The 21030-nt window shown below is 36.0% G+C and overlaps 1 protein-coding gene and 1 long non-coding RNA gene across 2 annotated transcripts in view; one reads left to right on the forward strand and one right to left on the reverse strand.

Annotated features, from left to right (window-relative positions):
• Positions 1 to 21030, reverse strand: part of unc119a2 (unc-119 lipid binding chaperone a2) — a 60585-nt gene that overhangs the window by 18863 nt on the left and 20692 nt on the right.
• On the forward strand, positions 4337 to 6311 carry LOC141379898 (uncharacterized). The gene is made up of 4 exons (XR_012396861.1): positions 4337 to 4465; positions 5148 to 5205; positions 5321 to 5384; positions 5493 to 6311. It is a non-coding gene; the product is annotated as an uncharacterized lncRNA (long non-coding RNA).

Here is a 21030-nt window from a genome sequence, read left to right on the forward strand (position 1 = left end):
ACAACCCTCTACCCTAGACTCAACAGTCACAGTAGCATGGGTGCTCCCTTAGTGGGTGGTACAAGGTCCGCTATGTTGTTGACGATCACATACACCTACCCTAAATCCAACCGTGATAGGGCCATGGGCGCAACTTTCATGGGCGGTACAAAGTCCACTAAGCAGTTGACGATCGCCTACACCTCCCCCTACCCTAAACTTAACTGTCACATAAGCGTGGGTACAACTTTAGTGGTTGGTAAAAGATCCACTACATAGTAGATGATCACCAACACCTCCCCCCACCCAAGACCAAACCGTCACGCGTTACCTTAGTGGGCGGTACAAGGTCCGCTCTGTAGTTGACATTCGCCTATGTCATCAAGCTGCAGGCTGCAGTGAGTATATCTTGGATCCATCAGCGGTGCTTCAGCTGTGTTGCACTCTGTGGAAGCTGGGAACTATTCAAGCACCAATGGAAGCATCAGCCAATCAGATCGCTTTATGCAAATAACCCAGCTCAGACAGTAGCCGATTACGAACTTAATTTATTGGCTGACGCTGCTATGAAGATCACATCAGCCCTAACTTCAAACACGTCCTCCGTCAAGTTCTGACACTGAAGCCCCCTGTAAATCAGCTGTATACTAAAAATCTACAGTATACTGAAATCTAATTTGGGTATTTTGGGGTATTATTACTACTACTACTACTACTACTACTATTGTTGTTATTATTAAAACCATTAGCATTAATATCATTATATTAGTAAATGAAAAGCTAAGCATGTTTATTTTTATTCATTCATCTTTTATTTCATTTTGGATGAAAGCTAGTCAAAATGTTAAAGTAACACAATTATTCAGTGGTATTTTATTTATTTATTTATTTATTTATTTATTTATTTATATTTACAAAATAATATCTTTCTAGATATGGATCCTGTTTACATTTTTGTGCACTGTAAAAAAAAAAAAAAAAAAGCAGGATTACACACATTTTTTTTTATTTTGTCTTAAATTTCAACAGACTGAAACGAAACAATTGTCCAAAAATTATAACAGTTGATAAATCTCAAATTGTGCTGTTGTAGCTCATTTTTAAGTCATTCAAACAAGCAGCAAATTCATTTTTGAGCGTGCATTTAACAAACAAAATAAATAAATAAATCAATAAAACATGGCAAGAGCAAATCTTTTTTAAAACAATTAATAGAGCAAATTTTATTAATTTATGAGATGTCTGCATATTAAAATTTCATAAAATGCATATGCTTGAATAAGCTCAGCAATCTAAACTAAACTAGGCATGGGTCGGTATAAGATTCTGACGGTATGATAACCTTGAATATTAATATCATAGTTTCACGGTATCGTGATTACTTCTCTTATAGAAGTTTTTTTTTTAAATCAGGGCTGCTCAATCATGTTCCTGGAGATCTACCTTCTTGCAAAACACAGTTCTCACCCTGATCAAACACACCTAAACAAATTAATCAGGACCTGAACAGCACTTGATTAATAAAGGCAGGTGTGTTTGAAATGGGTAGCAACTGAAATCTACAGGAAGGTAGATCTCCAGGAACAGGGTTGAACACCCCTACTTTACATGTTTGGGTAAAAAACTAAAACATTTTTGTCCTTTGAACACAACAAATTTTGAAAAATTTTTGTTTTGAGAAATTTTAAATATTTTGGAGCAGTAAACATGTCCGGCTAAATAATTTAAATAAATCACTGACATCTGCTGTTTTCATTAGTTTCAAAAATACTGGCATCTTTGGATATATTTTCTTATACTATTAAAAATCACACACACAGTAAAAAAATCTTAGATACTGTATACTGTAGAAACGATATAACAGAAAAATGTTTCATTTTTAAAACCTTGACCTTTCCAAACCGCGGTATACCTTAAAACCAGTTATAGTCTCATGCCTAAGCCAAACAGCCCACTTTCCTAAAGAAAATAGTCCACAATCAAGTGCAATCTTCAGTTGTAAGCACCCAGTATCTAAATGTTTTCAACGCAGCATCCCTGCTAAAAAAAAAAACATAATACAGTCGCCAGAGAGTCACATGCCTGGGTTCAGCTCCTCCTCTCTGGACGGTGAACACATGCTTTTCTAGGAGCCCGGGGCCCAGATTAGGCCCTAAGCAGCTTAAGGCGTCTCAGCATGGCAGGCTGGATTGGGTCGAGCTCGGGAGATTTAAAGGAAAGGCAGGTTGTGTGACTCTCTCTGCACCACCACAATGTGATGTAACTGCAACTGGCCAAACACAGGCCTCAGACATACACTTCCGATTTCAAAACCCATTTTATAATGCTATTGCTGACCTGCAGATGACTGAACAAAATGCTGAATGACCCACAATGCAAAAACAACAAACTTTGACGGATTTGAGATGATCCAATGGGACAATAAAATAATATTAAATGAAGCCAATCAAGTACCTGAATATTTGAATATTGAACTACTAATATTTAAATGGTTAATTAAAAAACTAACATGGACAGCAAGTATTAACTAATGTCAGAACAAACTTCTGTCATCTTTTACCCACACACAAACAGTCCCAAATCTAAACTCGAATTAACTTTTTTTCTATTCTGGTAAAAGGAGATATTTTGAAAAATTCTGATAACCAGAAAAATTACTGGTCTTTGAAGGAATAAATTAATCTATTGGAAAAATCAGTTTCTTTGAATATTCAATGTACTGTATGGACATGTTTGTGCAAAATAAAAAAAATGAAGGCCATGCTTTTAGAATGTTTAGAATCATTTTTAGGTTAAAAAAAATAATAAAAAAAATAATGAATAAATTAAAATAATAATAATCACAAATATAAAAGGGATAATATGATGTCAGAAATTTTGTTTCTCATCCACCTATCTTTATGTGCATTGTGGAATATTACTAGAGGAATGTTTAAATGGAGATGCAACGATGAGCATACATTTTAAAAATATGCATTAAAAATACACTACCGGTCAAGTTTGGGGTCAGATTTTTTATTTTATTTATTAATTTAATTAAAATTATTCTATTCATCAAGGTGGCATTTATTAAATGTAAAAAAATTATTGTTAAGTATTTATTAATTACTTCATTTAATTATTATTTAATACTGGCTGTATGTAGTTTTAAATGAAATTATTATTCCAGTCATTATCACTTTTATTCATCATTCATTCATTTTCTTGTCAGCTTATTCCCTTTATTAATCCGGGGTCGCCACAGCGGAATGAACCACCAACTTATCCAGCAAGTTTTTACGCAGCGGATGCCCTTCCAGCCGCAACCCATCTTTGGGAAACATCCACACACACAATCATATACTACAGACAATTTAGCCAACCCAATTCACCTGTACCGCATGTCTTTGGACTGTGGGGGAAACCGGAGCAACCGGAGGAAACCCACGCGAACGCAGGGAGTAATATTACTATTACCATTATTAAAAAATTAAAAAAAATAAAATAAAATAATAATAATAATAATAATAATAATACATATTTGAGTGATTTCTGAAGGATTATGTGTCTCTAAGGACTGGATTGATGAAGCTGAAAATTCATCTTTTAAAATGACTGGAATAAATGATTAAATTAAATTATAAACTACTTTTGAACAGTTATTTTAAAGTTCAATAACATTTCACTTTTGCAATTAGTACTGTATTTTTGATTAAATAAATTGAGCCTTGGCGAGCAGAAGCTTTTTTAAAAATCCTACTAACCTTAAACTTTTGACCTGTAGTGTATACTGTGTATAAGGTCCATAACTGTGGGATAATATTTTTATTATAGGTTTTTTATTATAGGTCCCTAGAGATTGTGCAGCGCCATTGATGCGATTCAAGACCTGAAAAGAGAGGATTCCAAGTTATCCATAATCCTGGACCAGGCCGTATCATGAGCTGATGTTCTGGTCGTCATGGTGGAGTGGAGTGTGCATGAGACTAATTCCTGAAAGTCCACCATGACAAATGAGTTCCTGCATTGAAACTGTGGCCCGGCCTGACCTCCCGCTGGTGCCCTGCAACTTCTCCATGATGAACGTCCAGCTTCTCCAGCCTCCGGCGTCTAGAATGCAGCTCCACACACACTCAAAAAAATGAATTATGGCTTTAGTTGGTCCAAAGAATGTAACTATGTTTAAATTAAACAATTTGCTTATGTTTGTGTATTAAAAATAAAAGTGTTGTGTTGGAAAAAATTAGAAAAAGTCAGTTTTTACATTTAAACAGCTCGCTTAATTAACATGAATGAAAGGGAGTTGTGTTGCTTCTGTAGTACTGCATTTTGGTCAATAGGTGGAGTAATATCTGCACATGCGCAGTTTCAAAACAACACAGGAAGTAAGAAGATTCAAACCACAACGATCACTCTCAGCTCGGCGCCATATTATGGGAATCAAAAGATGAAGATTACAGTACAAATTGAAAACGTGCACAAAGCTTTCCCCAATGTGGACACACAGGTGAGATTTTTTTTTTTTTACTTTTTATGTATTTATACTGAGGCTGTGACAACATTTGAATCAGAAATGTACTCTCTTGGAATACTCTGTTGTGTTTGTGTATAGTATTGCTATGAAATTGCCATGTTCCCTGTGTCTTTTCCATATTATAGACAGATAAATGTATAGTTTGTTTTGCATTCCTGTGAAATTTTATACTTGGTATATATTAACTCCCCCAAAATAAAGTTGCAAACGTTTGTAGTAATGAATAATTAGTCAGTAGAATAGTCTAAGCTTTTCACTCATCATAGCAGACGTGCTGCTGATAATGTGACAATAAAAGTGATTTGATTTTTTATTTGATTTGATAGTCTTTATTTTAAATGAGTGTCAAGCAGTTTGTCGAGTTTGAATGCCAGTTTTGATAACTTACATAAAGTTTATTAAAATGTGGTGTTGGCACATTGTTATTTATTATCTAATTGTATTATTCAAGCCTGTTAACTTAAAAAAAATCAGCAAAAAAGCATATGTGACACTTAAATAGTATGACATCTAGCATGATGACATATTTAATGTAAGCTTATTTGTTTGGTCATCTAACACGTTTAAATTTTTAAGTTTAGTAGTTTGCTATTTCTATTATTATATTTTATTATTACAAATCTTTGCTCACTCACATCTATTTTCTCTATCACAGGTTTACAGCTCAACCTCTAAAGTCCCATATCTGGCTGAGGAGACTGTGGATCATCCAGGTACTATACCTTTAGATGCCTATACACACATTAAAATGATGTACAGTAAAAATTACTAGTAATTTTAACTACTAATTACTTAGTAAATTACTAATTGTCATTTCATGTCATTTAGAACATCACCAGTGGAAAAAAAGGTGTGAATGCATCCTCAAAGCCCCTAAGTGAGGGAGTACAAGGTAAGCTATTTTATTTTTTAAACATTTTGTATTTTCCTCTTAAACCAATTCCTCCTTTCACCTTTGATCTGTTGGTAAATGTTTTATTTTTTTACCTGACTTTTTTAGGATGCTGGGCATGATGAAGCGCAAACCTTGATGTGCAACACCACCTTATGAATCGACAGTAGTTACATTGACATTTAGCAGACTCTTTTATCTAAAGTGACTTACAATTGAGGACACATTCAGCAAATCAACAAGAAGAGGCAATACACCCAAGATGTGCTAATTATACAAAAAAATTTAAGAATTAAGAATGCTTCTACATGTGGTTTGTCAAGCCCACACACCTGTGTGAAGCAGACTTCATGCACAATGTTTTGTTTTTTGTTTTTTAGATATAGGGACTGGTTGTAAGAAAGTGTCTGGTGCAAATGTGCATAAATGGTGCAAGTGTTAGAGAGATGAATGTGTGTAGCTATTGCATGTTCTGTCATGGTTGGTCTAATTTACGGTGTAGTGCTGATCGTGTTACTTTGCTTTAAAATGTTAATCTTTCTTTGAACAACTGAAGTGTTATCTGCTTTTTCAGTGTAAAGAAGGTACAGTATAGTTTACAAAAGAAGACTTAATTTTTCTAAGTATATTTTTGATAAATCATTTGAATGCAGAATATTGTTTTTGAATGTTTTTGTAATATATGAAAAGTATTATTTTGAAAAGTGTATTTTATGATGTTTTTCTAAGAATATTTTAAAAATCATTTATTGTTTTCAATTTGCTTCATACTTGTATTACTATTATTTTAATAGTATTAATATTTTAACTTATTGTAATAAGTGAAGATACAGATAAAGACAGTATTTGGATTTTGACAATCATTTTATTTCTGGAAAATGTGTAAAACTGTAAAAATGCTATTGAATAAACTCAATGAAACGGAAACTGTTTTTTTTATTTGGTTAAACATAACAATATCAATTTTACAATAATTGAACTTAAATAACTACATTGAATAAAGCTAAATTATAAATGTTACGTTGATTGAACTAAACAACATTACATTACCTTTATGTAACTAACTTAAGTTCACTAAAATTAATATTCTTTCTTAAAAGTAACTTAACTTGGTTACGTGGAACCAGTGGACAAAAAAAAGTTAATTAACGCCAACATATCATTTTTTTGAGTGCAGGAAGTTTGGCCAGAAGAACAATGGTCGTGCCCAACAGAGTCTAGTCTTTCAAAGGTTTTTTTCCCTTCACTTCATCAATGGGTGAAGTTTTTTCCCCTCGCCACGGTCACCACTGGCTTGCTTGGATTGGGACTTGTGGAGCTGCGCTTCGGTGGATTTGCTGTACAGTGTTTGAACTTTCAGAGAAATTTCAACCACACTGAACTAAACTGAACTGAACTTCAACACTGAAATCTGGACTTTACTAGAACTATGTTAAGCTGCTTTAATTTAAATGCTTTATTAAGAATGTAGAAAAGCTGGTATAGTTGTATATAAGCTACATCACAAGCTGATAAAGTTTCATTCACTGAGAAACCCTAACACTAACCGACTGACTTTACACCATAGACACCATATAGTAAAATATATGGACGTAGTATCCGTGACGTCACCCATAGGTTTCTAAAGAGCGCAAAAGAAGCCACAAGTAGGCACGGCCAACCGTCGCCATTTTGTTCGTGCGTCATCACACCCACTGCGGGATACCAAACAAGGGCAAAGAGGCGGAGAGTGAGCGGAGCTACAGACACCTGCTGGCATTTTGCTTGGACCTGGTTCAGACACACTTTACTTTGGGAGAACGCTTAATACTTTATCACCTGTGACTCGTTTGTATTCTGACCACTTGTGCTTGGTTGTACACAATATCAATAAAGTGTTTAGACTTTTAAAAACACTGCTGTAATACATTGAGCCACTAAACATTGTTCTTATGACGTTTCTCAACAGGAGGAAAACGCGAATTACATCCAAACACTTCAGATATAGTCTGTGTTAGTTAATGCAGGACTATTGATGAAATTCAGCATAACACTGTAAGACAACGCTTCAGATGACTACTCTAGAGCTTACTGTTTATCAATCCGTCAGATTCTGGAGTGCATTACAGCTCTAAATATAAATATAAACGATAAATGATCTTAAATAAAACAAATACATGTATAGAGATGGTATATAAGTTTATAACTTTACTCACATGGGAAACGGAGGCCACGTGAATGGTTTGTGAGCACAAATAAGTGCACTCAGCATGCCATGCCATCTAATAATTGTAGGAAACAAGTCCAAAAGGCAGCTGACTGTGTAAAGCCACATAAAACAACACAGAAATACGATAAATACGCCGAGTTCAGTGGCTAACCTGCCGGATTCAGCTGAGGTGACGTGACGGCGACCAACGAGACCTAGCTGTCACTCAAGTGACCACGCCCTTAATTATGCAAACTTAATATAACTTAATATAAAGGAAATGGATGAGTTATAAAAAAATTCACCCCCCTCACAGTTGTCTTGAAGGGTAATATTAGCTGTATTAACCAAAATCTTTTTTTGTACCAGGCTGTAAACACCTTTTTTTCTGCTGTAAAGTTGACCATTCTAACAGTGGGCTCAATTGAAATTTGCTCTGTTTTGGAGCCAGGAGCAGCTAAGACTAGCGGAATTTCGGATGAATTGCAGTTTTAGTTACTTCCGTATTGGCTTCCTGAGAGAGAGCGGGAGGTTGCCGCTTGCTTTACACCTATTAAATAATCTGTGCAGTGAATGACAATGATAGTAATGAGGATTATCGCTGTGATATAATTCCTCAATATCCGCTACATGACTACCAACACCTTTGGAGCGACACATTAATTTAACACCGACTGCTGTTCACTGACCACAAATGAAGCTTTGTAGAAAACCACCTCTCCACCCATCACTCCATCTGGCCATTGCTCTATGCCAGATTTTTGTCTGACAGAGATAGGGAGAGGGATGGAGTGTGTGTGAGAGTGAGTATAGGAACGCGTGCAGCAGTACATTAATAAGAGGTGGCCTGTAATCCACTCTCGGCACATTGCCCAGAACAGTGAGGTAATGCCCAGAGTAGCAGGTGTGTTGTCTGAGTCGGGAATGAGCCGATGTCACACTAACATGCCTTTAGGATGGGCAGCAGAAGCAGAGTATGCTGAAATATTCAATGATTCTACACATTTACTCTTCTCTGTAGGAAGCACTTTATTTCGGCATGCCTACATTAAGCCATGATGCCTCTGCACCCAGTGATAGTTTGAATCCAACATGCGACATTGAATCTAATGGCTAGTTTACACTGAGAGGTACATTTCAGTAAAGTACATTACCTATTGATTTACAGGGCCCTATCATACTCCTGGCGCAATGTGGCGCAAGGCGCGATGCAGTTGTTGTTTGCTAGTTTTAGCTCAGCGCAAGAGTCGTTTTGACGTTTAGCGAATGCATTTGCGCTCATGTGTGCACCCATAGGCGTTCTGGTCTAAAAAGGGAGGCGTGTTGAGGTGTATTGCTGGCACGTTGCTATTTTGAGAGACTATAATAGATTTTTCAATAGACCAGAACAAAGCCGGTCTATTGTCCAGCGCAGAGCACGTTAGTCGTGCGCCTTGCTTACACACTGCTTAATACGCACAAGATGTGGAGCAATATGCAAATATCTTTACATTCAAATCTTAAGGATTTACATATAGGATATAATAAGAATATATAGGATATACAAAGGAAACATTATTTGGGAGAACATGCAAACTCCACATAGAAACACCATCTGACCCAGCTAAGGCTCGAACCAGCAACCTTCTTGCTGTAAGGCGACAGCACTACCTACTGCGCCACTCCGTCGCCATTTATTGATCATCTACATTTAAAATAACAAACTTGAGCATAACTAACCCAATATGAACAGCCCATACATACAGCTTCTTTTTCAAGCAAGAATGAAATATATTGATTACTTCTGGTGTACACCATGCCAACCAAGTAAGGATATTGTTCGTTGTTAAAATGCTAGCCTGATTAGGCCATATTATACCCATACTAAACACTACTGTGCCGCTCAGTGGAACTTAGACTTAGACTTAGAAAACTTTATTGATCCCGCAGGAAATTGATTATGTAATGACTGCCATAACACACAAAACACAGAAACACAGAACCACAAGACAAAATAAATAAATTAAGTAAGTGAAATAAGTCACATAAATCCAACCAATCTATAAAAGGAAACAGCCACAATACATAAGTATACAAACTATTATATAAGATATTACACTTAAAAGAATCAGTGGTAACTGAAATGATAATAAACGAGACTACGGGTCGTCAGTGTTGCTTTAAAAAAATGCTGCAGTGAAGGTTTTGTTTTTTTACTTTCCCTCTATGAGAGCGCAGCTGGACTCACTTGTGGATAACAGTGCACACGACGTGCGACAGAAATACATGTCTAAGGAACATTTTTTACTCGAGAGCTTTTCTCATCTGGAAATGGTGAAATCTGGATTTGCTGCTCGTCTCCTTTTAATAAAGACACGGCTCTAGTGGGTGTTGATTGTTCTGTCTCTACAGATTTGGTAAGTGATCAGTGGTCTTTGTTTGTTTATTCAGAGGCAAAGTTAGTTTGTATCGTCAGCAGTACTGTTTCAGTGTTTAAAGTTGGATCTTAGTCAAATGATTTCTAGGTTGAAGGTTACCGTACTTTAATAACACTACAATTTTATGGACTGAAAATCTGCTGTAAATGCTGCTCTCCGAGTGTAAACATGTAAGCACCACAATCAAATTATTTCCGTCGTGTAGGATTTTCGCCGCCTGAATGAAAGAGCCAAACTGCAGTTAAAGTCCACCATTCAATAATTTGGCAAAAATTCGATTACTGATATCCATGTAAAAACAGTCACTGTCTTTCTCCCCTGCGTCTGTGTGTTTGTTTTGCTTTTGTGAAAATTAAAGCTGTGAACCTACACTAATCTCACAATTCGGTTACGATTATCATGCCATCGATTCGGTTCAATTCGATATTTTGGTGCATTGACGGTGCTTTTCATACACAGTTTTATATTTTCTTCACAGCCGCAGTTCTTGTATTCAAATGTATGAATATATTTATATTTATATATAATTTGTAATACAATTTTGTCATTTAATACAAACAGATAAATAAACTGTAACTTTAAACAACACGAGCATTAAGCAAATAATATAAACAAATTTAAATATCCAGCTCAATTTCTGATCCTTGTCTAGTTCTCCTACACCTTTGATTGGTCACACCCTCAACATAAACGGTTGCTATTGTCTCTTGCGCACTGCGCTCTTCACAGATGAGTGACACTGATAAGCGGCCGGCGGCAGCGGCGATCTCACAGCTGATGTATGATAAACACGGTGGAGAAAACTCTGCAGACACGTGCTCGTTTCTTTATCCAGAAGTAACGCTGTAAAACAGCCGAGAGGAGAAGAAAAGCCACACCACCAGGTCAAATGGGCCACTGTGTGTGTGTGTGTGTGTTTTTGAGAGAAAGAGAGAGAGAGAGAAATTAAGTACTTTCATTCTCTCGATTTCAGTGAAATAGGGGCTTTTGTTGTATATGTCAGTGAAAGACTGATCCAGCAAACACACACAGTGAAATTGTGCACAGTTTATGAGTTAAGAAGTTAGAGTGTTGTAAACACTCGCGATCGCCTCCCTTGCGACAGAGCGCATATAAGGTAAATGACGCCAGTAATAAACAGTTATGATTATTACTGAACTGATACCGAATTGGCTGCGTCTGCATCGTGGTGCACCAAAGAAACTATTCATTTTGACACTCAGTGAAAATCGCGAGCCCAAACCGACACTCCCATGTTTATGCAATGTTTCACAATCCTTCCCTCTTTCCCTCGCTGGACACGCCCACTTTCCTGACTTTTTACCAAAGTAGAGGTGTGAAAAAAACCCTGCTGAAACGGGGGGTTCATGGCCCTTTAAGGAAAATGAATGAATGAATGGAGTAAATTCTCAAAATCACAACAAACGGAGTTAAAACAATAACAACAAAACCCCAGAGAACAAGTAAACGGTTAAACCATAAAAAAATTAAACGAAAACAAAATAAAAAACAATTCCTAAAAACACAAAGGCAAACCAAAAACCACCAAACTGATAAAAAAAACACAAAACAAATAAAAATGCAAAAACCATTAAAAAAAAAAAAGATCTTGAATACAAGACCACAAAAATACCGATGTGCATGAAAGCAGAGTCATTATGAGAACATCAGTACATTTCTGACCTTTAAGTGCAAAGTAACCGACTGCTTTAAATGTGCTTTAGGTATATTCATTACCATACTCTGCCTGCCACAAAAATAACCAGCAGACTTTAACAATTTAACCAGCCATAAACCAAAAAAAGGCTTGCTAACCATATAGCCTATCATCAGTAAAATAAACAACCACAAGGTCTGAAAACAACAAAACAATTGAGCAACCACACACAGTACCACTATAGCAAGACTATGCATTTAATGTTTCCAAATAAACTCTAAAATAAGAAGCTAAAAATAAATCCACTGCAATATCAAAACAACTACCAATCACTGACTGACTATAGATCAGCAGCTCTTAAATGGAGATCATGACCCTAAAATGGGTCACAGCCTGTCCTGTTCTTCCAGGGTCAAAAGCACTGATCTATCAGACACGTCTGAACGTGACCAGAATATTTTTTACTCCGTAAGCCTATGAGATCTTTAACTCTTCTGCAGTTTTGCAACGCATGCACAAGAACAGGATGTAAAAAAAAAAAAAAAACCTCAAAAAGTACTTGATGTTCTTATCATGCAACACACATGCACATTATAGGGCGAGAGAAAACCTGATAGAGGTCAGACAATTGCACACTCGTCCGGTAGATTTAGGCTCATATTCATAAACGCCCAGCTTAGAAACTCGCTTTATGGTCAGCACAGGAATGACCGCCCTGCTGTTGGCCGTTTTTAATGTGACCCTGGATCATAGTGCATTAGCATCAAGCAATGCCAGGGTGAGAGAATAGTGTGCTCAGAAACAAGGGCAGCATCCTACTGCCTGAACGAGTACTGAGCAAGAACAGAAAACATGAGTCAAGTAAACGGAGCCAACAGGAAGTGAACAAACGCACAACAAACACTCTCTGCCTTTGCATGTTCTTTAGCATCACGGCTCAAACTGAACAAATCTGTCTTATTAAATAACTGTTCTCTGATCACAGACTCTGTGGCTGTACATAAATATGTAAATTTATGTAAATGACTCGTGTGACGAGTTGGTTTCTGCTCAACACTACTGCTTCTACTGAATTTGTTTCCATGTCTTGAAGACAAATTTGGCCAAAGTGAAAAAGTATTTACAGTCAGAATTATTAGCCCTCCTGAGTTATTAACCCCCGGTCTATCTTTTTCCACCAATTTCTGTTTATCAGAAAGATTCAACACATTTCTAAACATACTAATTTTAATAAGTCATCTCTAATAACTGATTTTTTTATATCTTTGCCGTGATGACAGTATATTACATTTTACTACATATTTTTCAAGATACTACTATTCAGCTTAAATTGACATTTGAAGGCTTAACTAGGTAAATTAGGCAAGTCAGGGTAATTAGGCAAGTCATTAGCCATGTTTCCATCCACCGATTTTATGCGCATTTTGCAAATGCGCTTAAAAAAACTGTTGATGGAAACGCCATGATGCGCATAAATTTTGAAAATGCGCATAAAAAACTTATGCGCCTAACTGGGTAGGATAAACTTTTTATTCGATAAGAAAAGATGCGCATAAACTGCGATGGAAACACTTTTACTGCACAAACTCCAGTATGCGCGTTAAAAAGGTCATGTGATTGTGTTGAAAGAGATCATGTGATGCTTAAAATGTGTGTGAATGGATAAAACGTCAGGCTGAGCACATTATAAAACATCTGAAATGTTGTTTTGGTCATTATAAAACGCCTTACCATTTCAGTATTAATGTTATTATATTATTAATGACCTCCAGAATCAAGAGCACCTGTGCTCCGCGTCTGACACCTTCAAACGCCACTGCGCGCTCACTGCTTGTCAGGATTGTCTTCTGAGGCGCATTCATTTGGAAAAGATTGATGCAGCTTCTCCTACTGCAGCAAATGCAGTTTTTACTGTTGATATTTGGCGCCAGTTAATCAGGAAGTGACGATTTTGTTTGCTTTGACTCGTTGGATGAAAACGATGCTTCATTCGCACAACTTTTATGCAATAATCGAGTTTTGCGCATAAAGTTTATTCGCATTTTTGGATGGAAACATAGCTACTGTAAAATGATGGTTTATTCTGTAGACAATCGAAAAAAAAAATTGCTTAAGGGGTCTAAAAATATTGACCTTAAATTTGTTAGAAAAAAAAAATAAAAACAGCTTTTAATCTAGCCAAAATTAAACAAATCAGAATTTCTCCAGAAAAATAAAAATAAAAAAAAGACATACTGTGAAAATTTCCTTGCACTGTTCAACATTATTTAGGAAATAATTGAAAAAAAAAATTCCCAGGAATTTGACTTCTACTGTACTTTGAAATTCTCTTTAAATCTTTAAAATAAAAAAGACAAACAAGCAAAAACAATAGAAAAACAAAAATAAATAAAATAAATTCTCAAAAGCACAACAAACACAGTTTTAAACAGCAAAAGCAAGAAAACGGTTAAACAAAACCATAAAACAAAACAAAATTAAAATAAATTAAATAAAAACAAAATTAAATACAAACAAAACAAAGTCTAAAAACACAAAAAGGCTAAATAGAAACAACCAAATTGAACAATAAACAAAACAAACAAAAATAAAGAAAATAAATTCTGGACAGCATGGTGGCTGAGAGGTTAGCACCCTCATCTCACAGCAAGAAGGTCAGAGGTTTGAGTACCAGCTGGAAAATAAAGACTAAGAGACTAAATAGAGACTAAGCGGAAGGAAAATGAATGAATAAATTCTCAAAATCACAACAAACAGAGTTTAAGAAAACAACAACAAAAACAACAGAGAACAAGTAAACGATTAAACCCGTTTACAAAACTTTCAAAAGTGCATACACCAGGCTTATTATCGCACAACACATGGACATGACCTCAATCATTTTTGGTGATGCACTATAAATATCCCATACATAAACACCAATTATAGCAACATTTAGCTGATTGAGCAACATCTCTATTCGAGGTGTCAGTATGGTTAAGAAAATTCTATAATCTGTAAAAAGTATATATTACTTAAATATACACTAACCGGCCACTTTATTAGGTACACCTGACCCTACTAGTACCTTACTAGTACCGGGGTGGACCTGTTTTTACCTTCAGAAATGCCTTAATCCTTCATGTCATATATTCAACAAGGTCCTGGAAAAATTCCTCAGAGAATTTGGTCCCTACTGACACGATAGCATCATGGAGCGACATCTGATGATTGTTGAGGCCATTTGAGTACAGTGAACTCACTGCCATGTGCAAGAAACCAGTCTGATATGATTCATGCTTTGACATGGCGCATTATCCTGCTGGAAGTAGCCATCAGAAGATGGGTACACTGTGGTCATAAAGGAATAGACATGGTCAGCAACAATACTCAGGTAAGCTGTGGCATTCACACGATGCTCAATTGCTACAAATGGGTCCAAAGCATGCCAAGAAAATATCCTCTATGTCATTACACCACCAGCAGCCTGAATTGTTGAAACAAGGCAGGATGGATCAATGCTCTCATGTTGTTGACGCCAAATTCTGACCCTGCCATCCCAATGTCGCAGCAGAAATTGAGACTCAGACCAGGCAACGTTTTTCCAGTGTTATATTGTCCAATTTTTATGAGCCTATGTGAATTGTAGCCTCAGTTTCTTGTTCTTAGCTGACAGGAGTGGCACCCGGTGTGGGCCTCTGCTGCTGTAGCCCATCCGCCTCAAGGTTCGACATGTTGGGTGTTCAGAGATGCACTTCTGCTAAGTTCAAAGTAATTAAAATCAACTTTCTTCCCCATTCTGATGCCAAGTTTGAACTACAGCAGATCACCTTGACCATGTCTACATGCCTAAATGTATTGACTTGCTGCAATGTGATTGAATGATTAGAAATTTGCATTAAGTAGCAGTAGGACAGATGTATCTAATAAAGTGGCCGGGTGTATTTTTATGTGGGTGTCTGACAACTAAAAACAGATCTACTAGCAGATATCACACCCTTGTTTTTTATTACCTTAAACTTTTATGTTAACATTTATTATTCATTTAGGATATGCATTTTCACATTCTGATCTAAAGCCTAATTATTCAATTGTTAAATTGACTAATAAACTGAAATATTTTCAAGAATAAAATAAGATGTGTTCTTTAGAAGAGTGCACTTGCATCGTGATGATATTATATATTTATTCAGCCATTATGTAATGAGTGGCATTAAATGGACTTGTAAATAACAATATCGTTTATCGCAATATATTTTGGTGCATTATATCGTACAACAAAAAATAGATAGTGACAGAGCTAGCATACACACACATATTTGATATGCATTTTTTGCTTTCCCGCTCACCTTCATTCGCAGTGTTTTAGTTTATAATGAAAAAAAAATCCTGTTTTGTTGCACATTTAGAGTTGTATGTGATAAGCATCAGTGTCGGAGAGCTGCGGTGTCAGCTTGTAAACGGCTAAACAAATTACATTTAGCTTTGGGGAGAAATTCAGTTTTCATAACTTCTAGCATAAACACATGGTGATTGATTCTACTCAATAATTTTTAAAGAAACGTCTACATCTCAAAAATGTACAGACAAATTTTGTACTTTTTAGGTACTAATATGTACCCTTAAGGTACAGTATCGATATGGACCTTTTAGGTACAAATTTGTACCTTTTGAAAAGGTACCACACCAGTAACAGCTCGAGTACCATTATTTCTGAGTGTACGTATAGGTGCTATTTTACATTTGATTATTACGTTTTGAAGGATTCGGATTTCTGCTTTCCAGTCCATCTCATCATGGACCAACGTTTATCCTTTTCATCATCCTGTTTCTCAGTATTTAACTGTGAATTGATTTTAATTAATGAATAAGTTTACACATTGCTTAATATAAGAATGTTCAGTGCATTTGCCTGTCTCTTTATAACTATTTTCAGGAGCCAGCAAACTAGGTCAGAGGTCATGGAGACCTTGAGTGGAACTGAGGGCTGAAGACTGGAAACAACTGTTCCTATTGTTATTTCTAGGAGTTAATACTGTCTAAAATGTCTAAAGTGATTTTGCTATTTTTACGGTTAAATCTTTTAAAGTGATTCTACTTTTTATTCAAGATAGACTTTGTAACGTAAGTATATAACTGCCTGAATGTAGATTATACCAGTTTTTAACCAGTTTCGATAAAGACGGCTGAGAGTACACTCAGCCTTGGATAAGAAACAGATTATACTTTAAGTGTGTGTGTGTTCTATTTGATTGTTGTGCCGTTTCACAGGTCTAGAGTCAGCTCTAATCAGTCTAAGGGATGTCTGACATTTATGCTTAAGATATTGTTCAGAATATCCGCACAAACCCCATGTGGAAATGTTCCTAGTCTATCTGTGTTTTAAACAATCAATTCAATTCAATTCAATTCAGCTTTATTTGTATAGCGCTTTTACAATGTAGATTTTGTCAAAGCAGCTTAACATAAATGGTCATAGTAACTGGAACAGTGTGGTTCAGGTTTTAGTGTTTAAGTTCAGTTCAGTTCAGTTTAGCTCAGTTCAGTGTGATTTAATCATTACTGAGAGTTCAAACACTGAAGAGCAAATTCATCGATGCGTAGCTCTACCAACCCTGAACCATGCGAGGCAGTGGCGACAGCGAAGAGGGAAAAAAAAACTTCACCTGATGGGAGTGGAGAAAAAAAAACCTTGAGGGAACCAGACTCAGTTGGGCATGACCATTTTAATTTCTCCGCTGGCCAAAAGTCTTGTGCAGAGCTTCATTCGCCGTGGTTTAGGCTGGAAGATGGCCTCAGCGAAGACTCGTCTGTCCCTGGAGCGTCGCTGGAACAATCAGGTTAGAACACCTGTATGTGTGACGCAGTTAATGACGTTATGTGAGAGTATAATTGTTATTGATTGGTGATTGTAAGCAGAACGGCCTAGGAACTCATTGCGAGTGTTGAAGCTGGCTTCTGCTGATGTAACTGCAAACTATCTTCAGTAAACTTGATTTATTTATTTAAATCTCTGACTCCGGCTCTTCTTCATCTACCAGACTGGTCATTCTTTGGGTCAAACTGTTAACTATCCCTACAGTTTCTGTAGCTGAAAGCACTTTTCATTAATATTTTTGCTATACTGTTTTCAAATATCTTTGTAAATGAAATCCTGCTTATATTTTATGTTATTATTCTCTCCTTTCACCAAAATCATGTCAACCAATCTAAATAAATGAATTCTATTCAAGCTATTCAAGTTACGGTGAAATTGAATTAATATTGCAATACATTTTGCAGAAAAACTAAATATTGAAAGTCAGATTTTTCCAATATCATGTAGCCCTATTTACTATCTACAATAAGCAAACAACTTTAATTGATCACCAAAAGTGTATGTGATTTAGTTGTTCTTAAATGTATTTATCAAGTCAGAGTACAATTTAAAGGGCACCTATGGTAAAAAAATCTACTTTTCAAGCTGTTTGGACAGATCTGTGTGTTGGTATAGTGTATAGACTGTCATACTGGGGTGATATGAACACACCCAGTCCTTTTTTTTCAATTTAACTACAAAAAAAAGGGTCGGCCAATTGGAGCTGTTTTCAAATCGATCGCACCATTACGTAGGTGTGCGATCCCCCCGCCCACCGAATTGATTGACAGCTGTGCGCATTAATATGTTCCGGTAGTCGCGTGTATATGTCAACAAGACCAGACAGACATACGCAAAGCAACCGGGAATTAAAGGTCTGTTCTGTTCGCTAGGATCAGCAATCATCATCAAATGTGATTAAGAGTAAGTTTCGCATGTTTAAAGTGTTTTAAAACAGAGTATGTGTGTAATTAATTACAGCGTTTTACTTCAGCTTTACTTCATCAGCACAGCCGCGTGTCAGAACAATTATAAAAGAAGACGCTTCAATCCCGGTTTGTGGAAGTTAAATCAGGTTTATTTTGTACATTAGCATAACAGATATCCACACAGTACTTGAGGTTAGCCTTAACTAAGCTAAGCGCGCTCTGTCTGCCTGCCTGCCTGTGTGTGTGTGTGTGTGTGTGTGTGTGTGTGTGTGTGTGTGTGTGTGTGTGCGTGCGCGTGCATTAACTTTGTAACGATATTGTGTGTGACTCATCAATGCAACTTCACAATACTGATTAGTAAAGGTTAGTTCTTACTGTAGTATCACACAAACGCTACGTGAGACCTTCTTCCTTTAAGTCTGTCTGTTGTCTGACGCAGCTGAGGGAGGAGGCATCTAGTGGGCGAGAAAGTGGGCGGGAAGGAATCGTCTTAAAGGCGCAGTACGACAAAACCACCCCCTGCTGGAAATCAGTATAAAACAGCATCTTGTAAAAGGTATAATGAAAAATCTGATGGGTATTTTGATCTGAAACTTTATATACACATTCTAAGTAAAAGACTTATATTAAATCTGAAAAAAGGGGTAACCTAGGTGCCCTTTAATACTATCATTTGCACATCTGAGGCAAGCAAAGTCTAGTCTACAAGGGAAAAACCAAGGTGGCTTACAAAATCAGACCACATCGTTTCTACTATATAAAGTATTTAGGATTGCAATGTAGGTGATGGTTTTAGGACTAGCGTCTTCCTTTCTGCTACAGACGAAACTTGGTAAAACTTACTTTTGATAATTGTGCACACAGGGTTGGAAAAGGAAGAAGATTTTAGAGTTAAGTTAGGAACTGATACTGGAGTGCCAAGGACTTTGTCCATGTATTACAACACAAAGCCCGTTCCAAAGTATCCACTTTCATCCATTCAACATCAGATGTGAAGAACATCCCTGCACTTTTATTTTGAGCCCACTTTCACTAAGAGCACCTTCTTAAGGATGAGTACCGTCTACACTTGCAGAAAAGAATGAGGAGAGCACTGAACTCAAAGTGTCCTAATGCAGATTTTTAAAAATCCAAAGTGCTCCGGGGACTTTACCATAAATCCATCTCCGATCCTCTATCCATCTCTCATCAATATGCGTCTAAGATTCTGTCTATCTTTTTCATAATGAAAAAAATTCCTGGTTTGTTACATATAAGTTATTGTAAGTGCTGAGAGCATGAACATCAAGTCAGATGTAAAAGTGATTTATTGTTATGGTTACAGCAAGATAAAATCAGGTCCAAACATTGGAAGGTTACGACAAAAATAGCACACCATTGTTTTGTATTTATGGAAATGCAGAATCAGCTAAAGATCAACCATGGAAAGAAGTCAATGAAGCTAAGTGTAAACGAGTCTAAATTAATATCATTTAGCTCAGGGGATCATTCAGAATCCATAATTTCGAACAAGATTACATTGTTCCTTTGAAGAAACCTTTGGATACTTTAACATTTAAAATCTACAATCAAATGTATGTAGTATTAATTGTTCTTAAAGTACATTTTAATTCAAATATTATTTGTGAATCTTTGCACTAAAATACACTGGCAATTGATTTCTCCAATTAAATCCAATTCAGGCAATTTAAAAAAGGCTAATGTCAAGGTGCAAACATCTTTGTCACTTTATTTCAGCAATGAAAATGCAGAATAAAGCAAAATTCTCCAAACTACAGTATTTTCATTTCTGAATAAATAAATATCTTCAGGTAAGTCAGTGATTTAGTGAATGATCTGCTTAAATGAATGATATTCAATCATTAAGACTTGTTACTCATGTAGGCCCACATGGAATCTGCCCGCACAGAATTCCGCAGATTTTCCGCAGAGTTGCGCAGATTTCCGCTGATTTTTAGCCCATCATTAATTCTGTTTATTTACTTGAGTAAATTTGTGTAAATCTAAATTTATTTAGTTTTTTTAATTAATTGCAGTAATATTATTGACTAATATGAAAATGTTCATCTGATTTATGTACAATGCAGTTTGTAAAGTAATATTTTCTGTATTTTAGTATATATATTATATGAGAGACTTTCTTTGTTTACCAAATAAAATGAATCCTATTTGGAATCCGATTTGCAATTTAAACATTAAATAAAAGTTTAAAAGGTATTACTTTTTATTTCACTAGTTAAGGTTTTAGTTATTATACACCTAAAATAATTTTTACCAAAATTCTCTGCAGAAATAGCAAAAAATGTCCACAGATTCCGTCTGGCCCTACTCATAAGATTATTTACGCAATGCTAATTGTAGTGTTAATGTTTTCATGCCACCACTGAGCAACATTAACTTGTTCTGCAAATAATTCTACAGTAAATGTCACTTTAGATAGAGTTTTTTCGTTTACTTCTGCATTGCTGAGAAGGATTTTCTTAACACCAGTTTTTACACCATTTTTTGTCATAATGCTAACTCATCAGCCTGGCACGCTTCTGGATTCTTCTGGATTCTTTTATCCATGTTAAAAATTAGGGAATAATGCATTTATGAGATATGATGAAATGATATACT

The sequence above is a fragment of the Danio rerio genome, chromosome 21 (assembly GCF_049306965.1).
Source record: "Danio rerio strain Tuebingen ecotype United States chromosome 21, GRCz12tu, whole genome shotgun sequence".
In the NCBI taxonomy this organism is placed as follows: Eukaryota; Metazoa; Chordata; class Actinopteri; order Cypriniformes; family Danionidae; genus Danio; species Danio rerio.